The 12,850-nt window shown below is 34.3% G+C and overlaps 1 non-coding gene across 1 annotated transcript; it reads left to right on the top strand.

Moving 5' to 3' along the window:
• The first annotated feature begins 1,156 nt into the window (after positions 1 to 1,156).
• On the top strand, positions 1,157 to 1,260 carry LOC112717320 (small nucleolar RNA R71). The gene has a single exon (XR_003160619.1). It is a non-coding gene; the product is annotated as a small nucleolar RNA R71 (small nucleolar RNA).
• Positions 1,261 to 12,850: the final 11,590 nt, after the last annotated feature.

The raw sequence follows: 12,850 nt of genomic DNA, 5'->3' as shown, positions 1-12,850 counted from the left end.
AGAGCCTTTTCAAAGGTCATGGTGCCTATGATGCAAGGTATTAAGAACTTTCCGGGATCTGATTTCTTTTGAGGCAATGTCTGCTAAATCCATGTATTCAGTTCATTGATGAGCAATGGAGGTTCATCATCCCAAGTCTTATTACCAAATAACTTGGCATTCAGCTTCATTATTGCTCCCAGATACAGAGCAACTTGCTCTTCAACAACATTTTTGGTTCAGAGGAAGAATACTCATCAGAGCTCATGAATGACAAAAGTAAGTTCAGTGGAATCTCTATAGTCTCTGTATGAGCCTCAGATTCCCTTGGTTCTCCCACAGTGGGCGTCCCTTGAGGTCTTCCTCATTGGGAATCACTGCCTTTTCACTCTCTCTAGGTTCAGCCATGTTGGATATAGTTATGGCCTTGCACTCTCTTTTGGGATTCTCTTCTGTATTGCTTGGGAGAGTACTAAGAGGAGTTTTAGTAACTCTTTTACTCAGCTGACCCACTTGTGCCTCCAAATTTCTGATGGAGGACCTTATTTCATTCATGAAATTGAGAGTGGCCTTAGATAGATTAGAGACTATATTTGCTAAGCCAGAGAGGCTCTACTCAGAATTCTATGTCTGTTGCTGAGAAGATGATGAAAAAAGTTTGCTATTGCCAAACCTGTTTCTCCCACCATTATTGTTATTGAAGCCTTGTTGAGGCTTCTGTTGATCCTTCCATGAGAAATTTGGATGATTCCTCCATGAAGGATTATAGGAGTTTCCATAGGATTCTCCCATGTAGTTCACCTCTTCCATTGCAGGATTCTCAGGGTCATAAGCTTCTCCTTCAGAGGAGGCTTCTTTAGCACTGTCGGATGCAGCTTGCAATCCAGTCAGATTCTGAAAAATCATATTGACTTGTTGAGTCAAGATTTTGTTCTGAGCTAATATGGCATTCAGAGTATCAATCTCAAGAACTCATTTCTTCTGAGTCACCCCATTAGTCACAGGATTCCTTTTAGAAGTGTACATGAACTGGTCATTTGCAACCATCTCAATGAGTTCCTGGGCTTCTACAGGTGTTTTCAGATGAAGAGATCCACCAGCAGAATAATCCAATGACATTTTTGACATTTCAAACAGATCATCATAGAATATACATATGATGTTCCATTCTAGAAACATGTCAGAAGGACATCTTTTGGTTAATTGCTTGTATCTTTTCCAAGCTTCATAGAGGGATTCACCTTCCTTTTGTCTGAAGGTTTGGACGTCCACTCTGAGCTTACTCATATTTTGAGGTGGAAAGAATTTGGTCAAGAAGGCATTGACAAACTTTTCCCAAGAGTTCAGATTTTCTTTAGGTTGTGAGTCCAACCATGTCCTAGCTCTATCTCTCATAGCAAAGGAGAAAAGCAGAAGTCTGTAGACCTTGGGATCAACCCCATTGGTCTTAACAATATCACAGATCTGCAAGAATTCAGCTAAGAACTGATGAGGATCTTCTGATGGAAGTCCAGGAAACTTGCAGTTTTGCTGCATTAGAGAAACTAATTGAGGCTTACGCTCAAAGTTGTTTGCTCCAATGGCAGAAATTAAGATGCTTCTTCCATAGAAGTTGGAAGCTGGTGTAGCATAGTCACCAAGTATCTTACTTGCATCTCTAGCATTGTTGTTGGGTTCGGCTAACATGTCTACTTCTTTTTCAAAATTCTCTGTAAGGTCCTCTCCGGAGTGTTGTGCTTTAGCTTTTCTTAGCTTCTTCTTGAGAGTTCTTTCAGGTTCAGGATCAGTTTCAACAAGAATGTTTTTATCCCTGTTTCTGCTTATATAAAAATAAAGAGAACAAAAGGGAGTAGTGAAATCCTCTATGTCACAGTATAGAGATTCCTTGATGTGTCAGAAGAAAAGAAGAATAGAGGAATGAGGTAGAGAGAGAATGAGAAGAATTTAAACACAGAGGGAGAGAGAAGGTTCGAATTATAAGTAGAAGAAAAGTGTTAGCAAATAAATAAAAAGAGATGAGAGAGAGAGGGTTTTCGAAAATTAAAACTAAAATAATTAGTTAATTAGAAAGATTTTTGAAAAAGTGGTTAGTGATTTTCGAAAATTGAAAGTGGAAAAGTGGTTAGGTGGTTTTGAAAAAGATAAGAAATAGTAATTAGTTGAAAAAGATTTGAAAATAATTTTGAAAAGGTAAGAAGTTAGAAAAAAAGATTTTGAAATCAAACTAAAAGAGATATGATTGAAAAAAATGATTGAAAAAGATTTGAGTTTTAAAAAGATATGATTGAAAAAGATTTGATTTTAAAAAGATATGATTTTTAAAATTGATGACTTGACTAACAAGAAAAAGATATTTTTGAAAATATGAGATAAGATTAAGAAAAAGATTTTTGAAAAATTAGTTTGAAGATTTTCAAAAACATTAAAAGAAAAATGAAAAAAAAAATGAAAGTTTAAAATATGTTTGATGCAAAAAGTTATGAATTAAAACATGAAAAATTGAAAAAATTGAATTGAAACAAAATCACCTCCCTTGTGTCATCCTGGCATTAAACGCCCATGATGCTATCCATTTTGGCGTTTAACGCCCAGAATGCTACCTCTTTGGGCGTTTAACACCCAGCCAGGTATCCTAGCTGGCGTTAAACGCCAGAAATCCTTCTTTACTGGGCGTTTTTCTAAATGCCCAGAATGTTGCCTGTTATGGCGTTAAATGCCCAGAACGCTGCCCATTCTGGCGTTTAACACCCAGAATGATACCATTACTGGCGTTAAACACCTAGAATGATAGCCATTTTGGCGTTTAACGCCCAAAGTGCCTCTTTACTGGCGTTTTGACGCCAGTGAGCTCTTTTTTTCTGTGATTCTTCTGCCTTATGTTTTGAATCTTCATTTCTCTGTATTATTTACTTGAAAATATATATTTTGGATTTTGAATTTTTAATGAAGAGAGAGAAAAACAACAAAATGAAATAAAACATAAAATGCAAAATCAAAACAAGTAATGCATGCAAGGACACTTTGAATGTCAAGATGAACACCAAGAACACTTTGAAGATCATGATGAACATCAAGGACATATTTTTGAAAAGTTTTTAAGAAAAGAAAGACATGCAAGACACCAAACATAGAAATTTTGAATGTTCAAAAACTATGATTTTGAAAATGCATATGAAAAACAACATAAAACACAAAACAGGAAAATCATAAGATTAGACAAAGGAAATCGTCAAGAACAACTTAAAGATCACATAAGAACACAATGCATATTATTTTTTATTTTTTTGAAATAAAAAAATAAAAATTACCCAATCTAAACAACAAGATAAACCGTCAGTTGTCCAAACTCAAACAATCCCCGGCAACGGTGCCAAAAACTTGGTATGCGAAATTGTGATTCACACTTTTCACAACTCCGCATAGCTGACCAGCAAGTGCACTGGGTTGTCCAAGTAATACCTTACGTGAGCAAGGGTCGGTCCCACGGAGATTGTCGGCTTGAAGCAAGCTATGGTCATCTTGTAAATCTTAGTCAGGCGGATTCAAATGATTATGAGGTGTTGATAATTAAAAGATAAATAAAACATAAAATAAGATAGAGATACTTATGTAATTCATTGGTGGGAATTTCAGATAAGCGTTCGGAGATGTTTTGTTGCTTCTGAACCTCTGCTTTCCTATTGTCTTCGTCCAATCATGCGCACTCCCTTCCATGGCAAGCTGTAAGTTGGTGGATCACCGTTGTCAATGGCTACCATCCGTCCTCTCAGTGAAAATGGTCCAGCTACGGTTCTCAAAGCAGGGATAATCATCTGTCGATTCTCACTTATGTCAGAATAAGATCCATTGATCCTTTTGCACACTGTCACTGCGCCTAATAGTCGCGAGTTTGAAGCTCGTAACAGTCATCCCCTCCCAGATCTTACTCGGAATACCACAGACAAGGTTTAGACTTTCTGGATCTCAGGAATGTTGCCAATCATTTCTAGCCTATACCACAAAGGTTCTAATCTCACTGATTTGAATGCTTTATTGTCAGGAGATGCTAGTCAGATGCATGGATCAGAGACCCAAGAGAATATACTCCAGCTGGCATCCAATGACTACGTTGAACATCATGTAGACCGCTTGTGGTTGTCAGGCACGCGGATCTTGGCTAAGCGAGTACTGAAGATAGTGGGTGATTATCACAGGTCACCCCTTCAATCTAACTTAACTTAATTAAGTACAAGAGTATATCTTGGAGGAGAAGTAGGCGTGAATTCAAAGAAAAATAATAGTACTTGTATTAATTCATGAGGAATAACAGAGCCCCTCACCTTAATCTATGAGGTGTAGAAACTCCACCGTTGAAAATACATAAGAACAAAAGGTCTAGGAACGGCTGAATGGCCAGCCTCTAAAAAGGGTTCGAAGTACTCCCAAAAGGTCAAAAGACTTCGAATACAATAGTAAAAAGTGCTATTTATACTAAACTAGTAAACTAGGTTTACAGAAAATGAGTAGATAGTACAGAAATCCACTTCTAGGGCCCACTTGGTGTGTGTTTGGGCTGAGCCTTGAAGCTTTCATGTGCATAGACCATCCTTGGAGTTTAACTCCAACTTTGGTGCCAGTTCCGGCGTTTTACGCCAGAAAAGGGTCTCTGGTGGGCGTTTTAACGCAAGTTTAAGCCATCAAATCTCGAAAAAAGTATAGATTATTATACATTGCTGGAAAGCCCAAGATGTCTATTTTCTAACGCAATTGAGAGCACACCAATTGGGTCTCTGTAGCTCCAGAAAATCCACTTCGAGTGTAAGGAGGTCAGAATCCAACAGCATCTGCAGTCCTTTCTCAGCCTCTGAATCAGATTTTTGCTCAGGTTCCTGCCAGAAAATACCTGAAATCACAGAAAAACTCACAAACTCATTGTAAAGTCCAGAAATGTGATTTTTTCATAAAAACTAATAAAAATATATTAAAAAGTAACTGAAACATACTAGAAACTACCTAAAAACAATGTCAAAAAGCGTATAAATTATCCGCTCATCAAGCATGCGACAACAGAACTCAACCCTTGCATCTTACCTGGAGTCTCAAACTCTTTCTAGAGAAAGTGGACAACACCACTGCATCTTACCGGACTTTTTGACTCTTATTCGGAGCAAGTGGGTAACACCACTGCATCTTACCCAGATCTCAATCAGAAATTCATTCTCATTTGCAATATCACTTCAATTCATTCATATTCATTTGAAATTCATAATTAAACTTAGTTCTCATCATTCTTCTTCCTCATCTCTTACTCGGAGCAAGTGGAAGACGCCACTGCATCTTACCCAATCACATATATCTTATTTAATTACAAATCATCATTTTTCCCATCATCCTCATCAATCTCGTCTCATTCAACGTTACCAACGCCTCTTTACTTCAGCTAACACTTCGCAAGACCCTTCCATATGCGAGATTATGTCCACGTACGTGAGATTTCAAAACAGGAGGGGACTTTCGTGTCACATATACTGCTCGCGTATGTGAGCATCCAATTTTTCAGGTCCGCGTATGCTAGATATCAAGGCAGTGAATGAATCTCGCATCGCGTGTGTATGCTCGCGTATGCGACTCCTCTTTTTTTTCAAAAGCTGTTAAGTCATAAAAACTATTTTTTACACCTAATTTTCGACATTCATAATTTCGTCTACAAAACTTTGATTTTCACAAGCTTTAAACCGTTTTAAAGATCTTAAAATTATCTTTAATTTAAAAGAAAATTCATTCAAATCTAAAATTCAAGGCTCAAGTTATGATCCGACGAAGTTGGTTAAAAATCACTTTTCACCAAAAACTCAAAACTCAAGTTTTCTAAACTAAATCAAAATCGATCTAAACAAAACCATTTCAAACATTATCATTACTCATCTAACATTAACTCATTACTCATCAATCATATAGCCACTCAAGATACCCACTCTCTTCATTACCAATTTCACATTATATTCATCACATATACACATATTCAATATTTGCACCAAAATCCACCATTTGACTAATTAATCCAACATCATACTTATTAGAGACATACATATACATTCGTTCTATAAAAAATCCAACCATTCACTATCAACATCCAAAACCATTTCATTATTTAACAACTCCATACATGCTTTTCCAAAAAACTCAGTCTATATCACTACTAATCATAATACATCCACAACTCACATATCAAATCTCAAATCAATTGCATATATATACACATTTATTCACTAATCGCATCAACGACCAAATTCAATCCAAGCTTATCCTATGGTCATCTAGCCTACGTTTTAATGAAACATTATATGTTATCTATGAGAAAACAAAATCATACCTTAGCCAATTTTTCCCTAATGCTCATAACACCTCAATTTTCACCGCTCCACAACCATGAAAGGCTTCAAACGTACACCAAATAGAAAACACAACCTCCAAGGTCCAACGTCAAGCTTTCAACACCCCTAATTTGGTTCCAAATCACATATATACAGTCTAATACCAAACAATGTTACTCAAAATCAACTTAGGGTTCATAGTTATTAATGATTTACAAGAGTTAGTGGTTTCTCACCTTACCAATAGAAATTTGGGACAAGACTCGGTAAGTCCACAAGGCTAATTTGATCCTAAACACCAAAATCACATAATCTCTCAAAATCAAAACCTCAAATTCAAAATTTAGGAGAGAGTGCGCGCGAGCAAGAAATAGTGAGGTACTTACCAAATTTTTTGGTGGACTTTGTAAAGTTTGACACGGCGGTCGCGTGATCGTAAAAGGTGCCGCGATTGGAACTCCGGATTGAAAGTTATGGTGAAATGAAATTGGACTAAGGCTTTGAATGTTCTTCCTTTCTCGTCATGTAAGTTTCAGCTTGTTTCATCAAACAGAAGGGGAAAGAAGAGCTTAGCTCTTTCATTAATATGTTAGTAGGTTGGGACTTGAGCTTAATATGGGCTCGGTTCAATCAGTTTGGTCCATTTAATTCAATTTTAGGTCAAAATATTTAAAATTAGTGTTAAAATTTATATTTTAATTATTTTTATTTTTTTAAACTCTAAAATTTAATTTTTTAAATAATAATTAATTTATTGATTAATTATTCACTAATTACCCAGAGTTTACACTCGCATTAGTGTTTGGACTCGATGAAGGCAAGTAACTTTATTGATTTGGAATGTGTTGAATTTGTCTTTTTTCTTGTCACTAATTTAAATAAAATCTCAATTGCCTCTTTACTCTTCGCTCCTAATTTGGTGATATCATTGCAGATCTTGAAAACATGAAGAACGCATTTGAACCTTTGGGGAGGGGTTTAGTGAAGGTTAAAAGATTGGGGAATATGTTGAATTTGGTTAGGATTAGGTTAGATTTGTCACGGTTGGAATTGACATTGAGTTGAGTTTTAATTAAGGGTAAAATTGAAAAAAAATGTTGACTAACGATTGAGTGTTAAAAATTACAGTAGAAGTGAAATTAAAACTTAATTTAAACATTGAGAGTAAAATTGAAACAATTAAATGTTGGCGTATTTTAAAAGAAAAAAACCAAAATTTAAGGATAAAAAACATATTTTATCTATTAAAAAATTATAATTATATCCCAATAGAAATTAAAGGAACAAATACCCATTCCGTTTTCGATTAGTTCTTTGAAGGACAACGATATCTCCAATAAAAAATATCCATTTCGATCTTTGATATTTAATTTTGTGAGATTGGTTAGCCTTTTTGTTAATGATCTCTCTCCAGAATATTTTTATGACGTGATACATTAATTACTAATATATCTTTTATTTAATTTTTATAAGTACAAATAATTTAAAAATCACTAATATTTCTTAGTTTTACATAGTAAATTTATCCAATATATTTAAAAAAGATAAAAGAAAATTAAATGACCCTGATAATTATTCCTAAAAGACAACGAGATTCCCAATAAAATAGAATTTTTCAATTCAATTTGTCTCTTAATGGATAAATCAATAATTTAACAAGTTATGTATGCTTTTCTATTAATATAAAAAAAACATTGACAAAAAGATTAACCAGTATCACAGAAGTAAAGATCAAGAGCCAAAAAAGGTCAAAATTTTTTTATCAAGAGTCTCATTGTATTTCGACATAATTACAAAGATCGTTTAGAGTTTTTTTTTCAAAAATTAAAATATCTAATAATTGCTAAACTATTTCTTTACCTCATTGTCTTGGTGAAGCATCTTAATGTTGACCGTATTTTTGTCTTCACTTTGAGTAACTATTTCCTTGCAAATTGCAACTGCTTCCGGGGTTTCTTCAGTTGTTGTGTGTTGACTATGTAAAGCACAAGGAGTACTTTTTTGCACTTGAAACTTGATCGACGGAAGATCAAACAATTTTACATTCCATTTTTATTTGTCGAAAACTAATTTGTTGAAGAGTTTATTTTTACCAAATATATTTCTGTTTCTATACAATGTTATATTTCATCGGCTTCAATAAGAACTTGTCGTAGATATTTTTTGATATAACATGTTTTTAGTGTTGTATTTTATAAAATTTAAAGACGATCTGATATTATATTGTTATCTAAATGTAAAAAGAGTTCACCAATGTAAGTATATTTCAAAATATAAAGAAGAATTAAGTTTAAATTTTTCAAACTTTAAAATATATGTATAACTTTCCTTTGTTTCACTAATTATAGAATCCAAGTTTCAACCACAAAGGCTCAAATTTTAATATATAAACACACAAATTAAAACAAACGTGTCATTTGATCAAAATAAATAAGAAGGAAAAAAGGAGATCGAAGCCAATAGTTGATATATGTAAGTAAGATGATAATAATAATTAAATTAAAAGATTTGCTAACAAACTGAATGTCTTAGGAATACAAAAGTTAAATTGAAACCTTTTATAGTGAAAAAGAGTTAGTGAATTTAACTTTTTTTTTGAAAATTTTTGTTTCTTTCAATATTTTTGTTTGTTAGTATATTTAAGGAGTGCGTTCTTAGCAAAATCTTAAATTAATTAAAATTGAATTTATGATGTTAATGTATGAGATGGTCCCATGGAATGCAATTGTTATGGTGTCTCATTGCAGTCACGTGGGTCATTTGTGAGAGTATCAAGATGATCTCATGTAGTGTTGGCCTATCTAACGCCATAGTGTCTCACTTGCACCACCAACCTCTTTTTAAGATAACTAACATTTATATAGTTATTTATATAAATGCTTCACCATCAGTCCAAATCAATGAACAAGAAAGAAATTAAGAACATCGTCAAGCCCCCACTTATACGCCATGATTCCTCATTCCTCTTTTTTCGATTGTGACTTTTATTACTTTGAAAGCGAATACATTATATGTATATTTTTTCAACTTGCATTCCCGTCTCCCTAGTGAGCTTCAATTTTTTTTCGTCCAAAAACTCTAAACAGGAAAAAAAAAAAAAACAAGCAAACAATCAGCTAACTACATCAACACCAATGTTAAGAATAGTAACGAACTCCTCGGAAGGAGCAATTCAAGTAACTTCAGCAATAGTTCTTCGAGTTCCATAGCTAGCTAATCAGTCCATACCCTTGTTATATTTCTTTGGGACCCATTCAAAATGCACAGACCAAGAACAGAAAAGAAGCTCCTAAATTTTGATAATAAGATCCATTTTTTTTTACTGGCTCAAGATTCTTGAAATACACATTCAGACAATCTGTTTTACAAGTGAGTTCTTTAATACCATCCCAAACTAAAACCAAACCTATCCAAATAGAGAATAACTCGCATTGATACACTCCAACAAGGAAGGGCCCAAAACATCCCATAATCCATCTTCTATTTGAATCTCTAATAATACAACTAAACCCGGCTAAACCTTGCTCAGGAACCGTACTAACATCATAATTCAATTTAAAATAGTTACTTGGAGGAGATTTCTACTAAACCCGTTGGCCAAGCGGAATAGAATTCAGCTTCAAAGAACTCTCCGCTCAAACCATCAACTCATTGGCAGTATGACAAGCAAGAATAACAACCTTATTGTTCTTGGGTGGATCGGCTGGGGTATAGCTCGTTCTCCGACGACTTCCTTCGAGACGGGTTATACCTCGGCTTCTTGTGAACAACGGGGTGAATACCTATAAAAGGTACTCTGATACTCAAATCAGTATTTGAATAAGCTTATTCTCAAGTAATTTTTCACTTACCTTCAAATGAATTTCTTCCTTTCTCTTATATTGAGAGTTGGTGATCCAAGGTGATCTGTTACCGAATTTATAGTGGTAATGTGTATGAAGATCATAACGTTCTGATTTGTTGTTATGATTTTTGATGGCTGACCTAAACGTATATGTCGAGTTTTTCATAACCAATTTATAACGGTCATATCATAGCTCTTAAGTTGAGTCTGGTGATATTTTAATAAAAGATGTTGAGCTTTAAATGACGATATATAACTTGGCATATACGTTATAGGTGTAAAGCTTCCAGGTCAAGATACTTTATTAAAATATTTGGAAAAAGAAAATAGAAAAATTAAAAGAAAAATTAATAAAAGTTATTAATAAAGCACTGTGTATTGATTAGACACCGATTTGTTTCTCTATACGGTATTTGAGCCGCCGTTGGTTTGAATGAAGGGTGGGAATTAGGTTGAGGGATTTCAAACAGTTTAATAAATTGTTTCAATTTATTTCATTTGGAATTACAAGTGTGTTTCATAAAGGCAAAGGTTTTGAACTCAATAGTTTTCAAGAAGGGTTAAAGTATGAGCAAAAGAGGTTAGTGCATGTGTTTCTGTTTCTTTTCCTTCTTCTATCTTTGTGAAAGTAATAGGTGTTGAGAAATTAACGAAGTTACAAAAAGAGGATGATGGGTCGTATAACTGGATTTGGGAGGATGTTAAACTTCGTGGTTCATTGTTTGTTGATGAAGAGAGTGTGAGAGAGATTGATAAGCGAAAAATAGTGAGGGACGGTTCTGGTTTTCATGTTATGATGTTGCCATGTACAAGGGTAGAATGTGCCTTTCACAAAACAAAATAATTTTGAGATTTTTTTTATATGCATAGCTGTGTTTTGTAAGATTTGCGAGTAAATCTCCCTTTTACAGATTTCGAATGCTCTGTTTTAAAACAGCTGAACTGCGCTCATCTCAACTCCATCCCAATGAGTGAGTATTTTGGAGATATTTTAAAATATTAATGGATTTGAAAATGAAACCTATATTGGACCTATTTTTCTCTTTATTTCAAGCAAAGGGAGTTTAGAAAGGTTTTTGGGTGAACTTAAATCGTTTTCCGGGTCTAAGTATTTTCAAGCTGTATAAATATTTTTTAAAGGATTTTAAAGAAATGTTTTTGAAAATCAAAATTATTGAAGAGGAATTTTTGTTTTATTTAGATAAACATTTGAGTAAAAATTTTTTTCTTTATTGGTGTTCTCAACCGATGCATGTACTAGGGCCAAAAGAAATTAATAGCGAAGATGCATACTTAATAGAGTTTCTGTTAAACCATATAAAGAATGGCAAGTTGATATCTATTTATGAGATACTTCCATGAAAAGATGATAAAGAGTCCGTGGTGAGGTATTTAGGTAAGGGATTTGATAATGTAGTTGAAAAGCATTTTTTATGTTACCTTGAATAATTTGGTATTTGTTTATTGTAGGTGGTAAGTATCCGGGCGTGACTGGAACGACCTTAAGAGCTCGGCTTAGAAGTAAGATTGTGGATAAGGAAGGGTCATCGACTAACCCGGGGGGATGGAAAAGGTGAAGTGAATCAACCTATTTTTAAAAGGAAGCCTATGGTTTTCAAGAAGAGGAGAACCGAGTTGATTGTTGTCGATGATGATGTTGATGGGGCTGGAAAGGGGGTCCCTCTGGAGAGATGACTATTTTTGTGAGGAACCAAGAAAAGTTGCACCCCTTTTTCAGAGCTAGGTGATGGGATATCGATTTAGAATAGGAACTTTCTTTTCACGGTGGTGACCAATGAGGTTTTGCAAGTACCGTCTAACATCAAGTTGGCTATGGGTATTGGTGATGTTGCCATTGACCAATAGATGCAGGTATACATATGATTTTGGTAGTTTTTTATTTTGTTAATTAATAAGGGATTTTGATGAGATATTGGTCATGTACTCGGCTTGGGCCTAGTGAGCATTGGTCAAAGCTAAGAAAACAAACACAAGAAATTGATGGAGAAAAATGACTCTAAAAAGTTGAGAGTAAAAATTGCTGAGAATGAAAAACTGATATCGGAGTTGAAGGAAAAACTTATTTATAGAGAAGAGGAATTGAAAACTGGCAAGAATCTTTGTGAGAAGGATGCCGAGCTTTTGAAAAAGGAGAATGATATGGAAGAAATGAAGAATCAAATGATAGAGACAACTGTGAAAACAAAAAATTTGAAAAAAGAAAAAGAAGTTAAAATTTTAGATGCGTTTGCTGAAGGTTTTAAGAGGTTTGTTTGTCAAGCAAAGTTCTTGATACCCAAGCAAGACTTAAGGGCTATGGATTCGACAAAAGTGGTTTAAAAGGGCGTACTTGTTGATGATGATGGATTTGTTCTTGTCGAGGAGGAGGGTGAGAATCGAGTGGAGGAGTGGCTCTTTTATTTTGTTTTTGGTTATTTTGAGCTTGTTTATTTCGGTAGGTAGGAAATGTGACTTTGTTAGATAGTTTGTAATATTGGAACTGTTTGTATGTTGTTTGTTGTATTACAAACAAAGTATTTTTAAAAAAGTTTCATGATGTGGAACATCAATTTGAGATGTGTTTTAAGTTTGGTCTTTCTGTAGATCTTGTTTGATTTGTTATCCCAATTTGGAATTAGGACTGATAAGTTTTGTTGACAATGAATTATAAACA

The sequence above is a fragment of the Arachis hypogaea genome, chromosome 1, assembly GCF_003086295.3.
Source record: "Arachis hypogaea cultivar Tifrunner chromosome 1, arahy.Tifrunner.gnm2.J5K5, whole genome shotgun sequence".
Lineage (NCBI taxonomy): Eukaryota > Viridiplantae > Streptophyta > Magnoliopsida > Fabales > Fabaceae > Arachis > Arachis hypogaea.
This window is presented reverse-complemented; position numbering and strand designations above follow the sequence as displayed.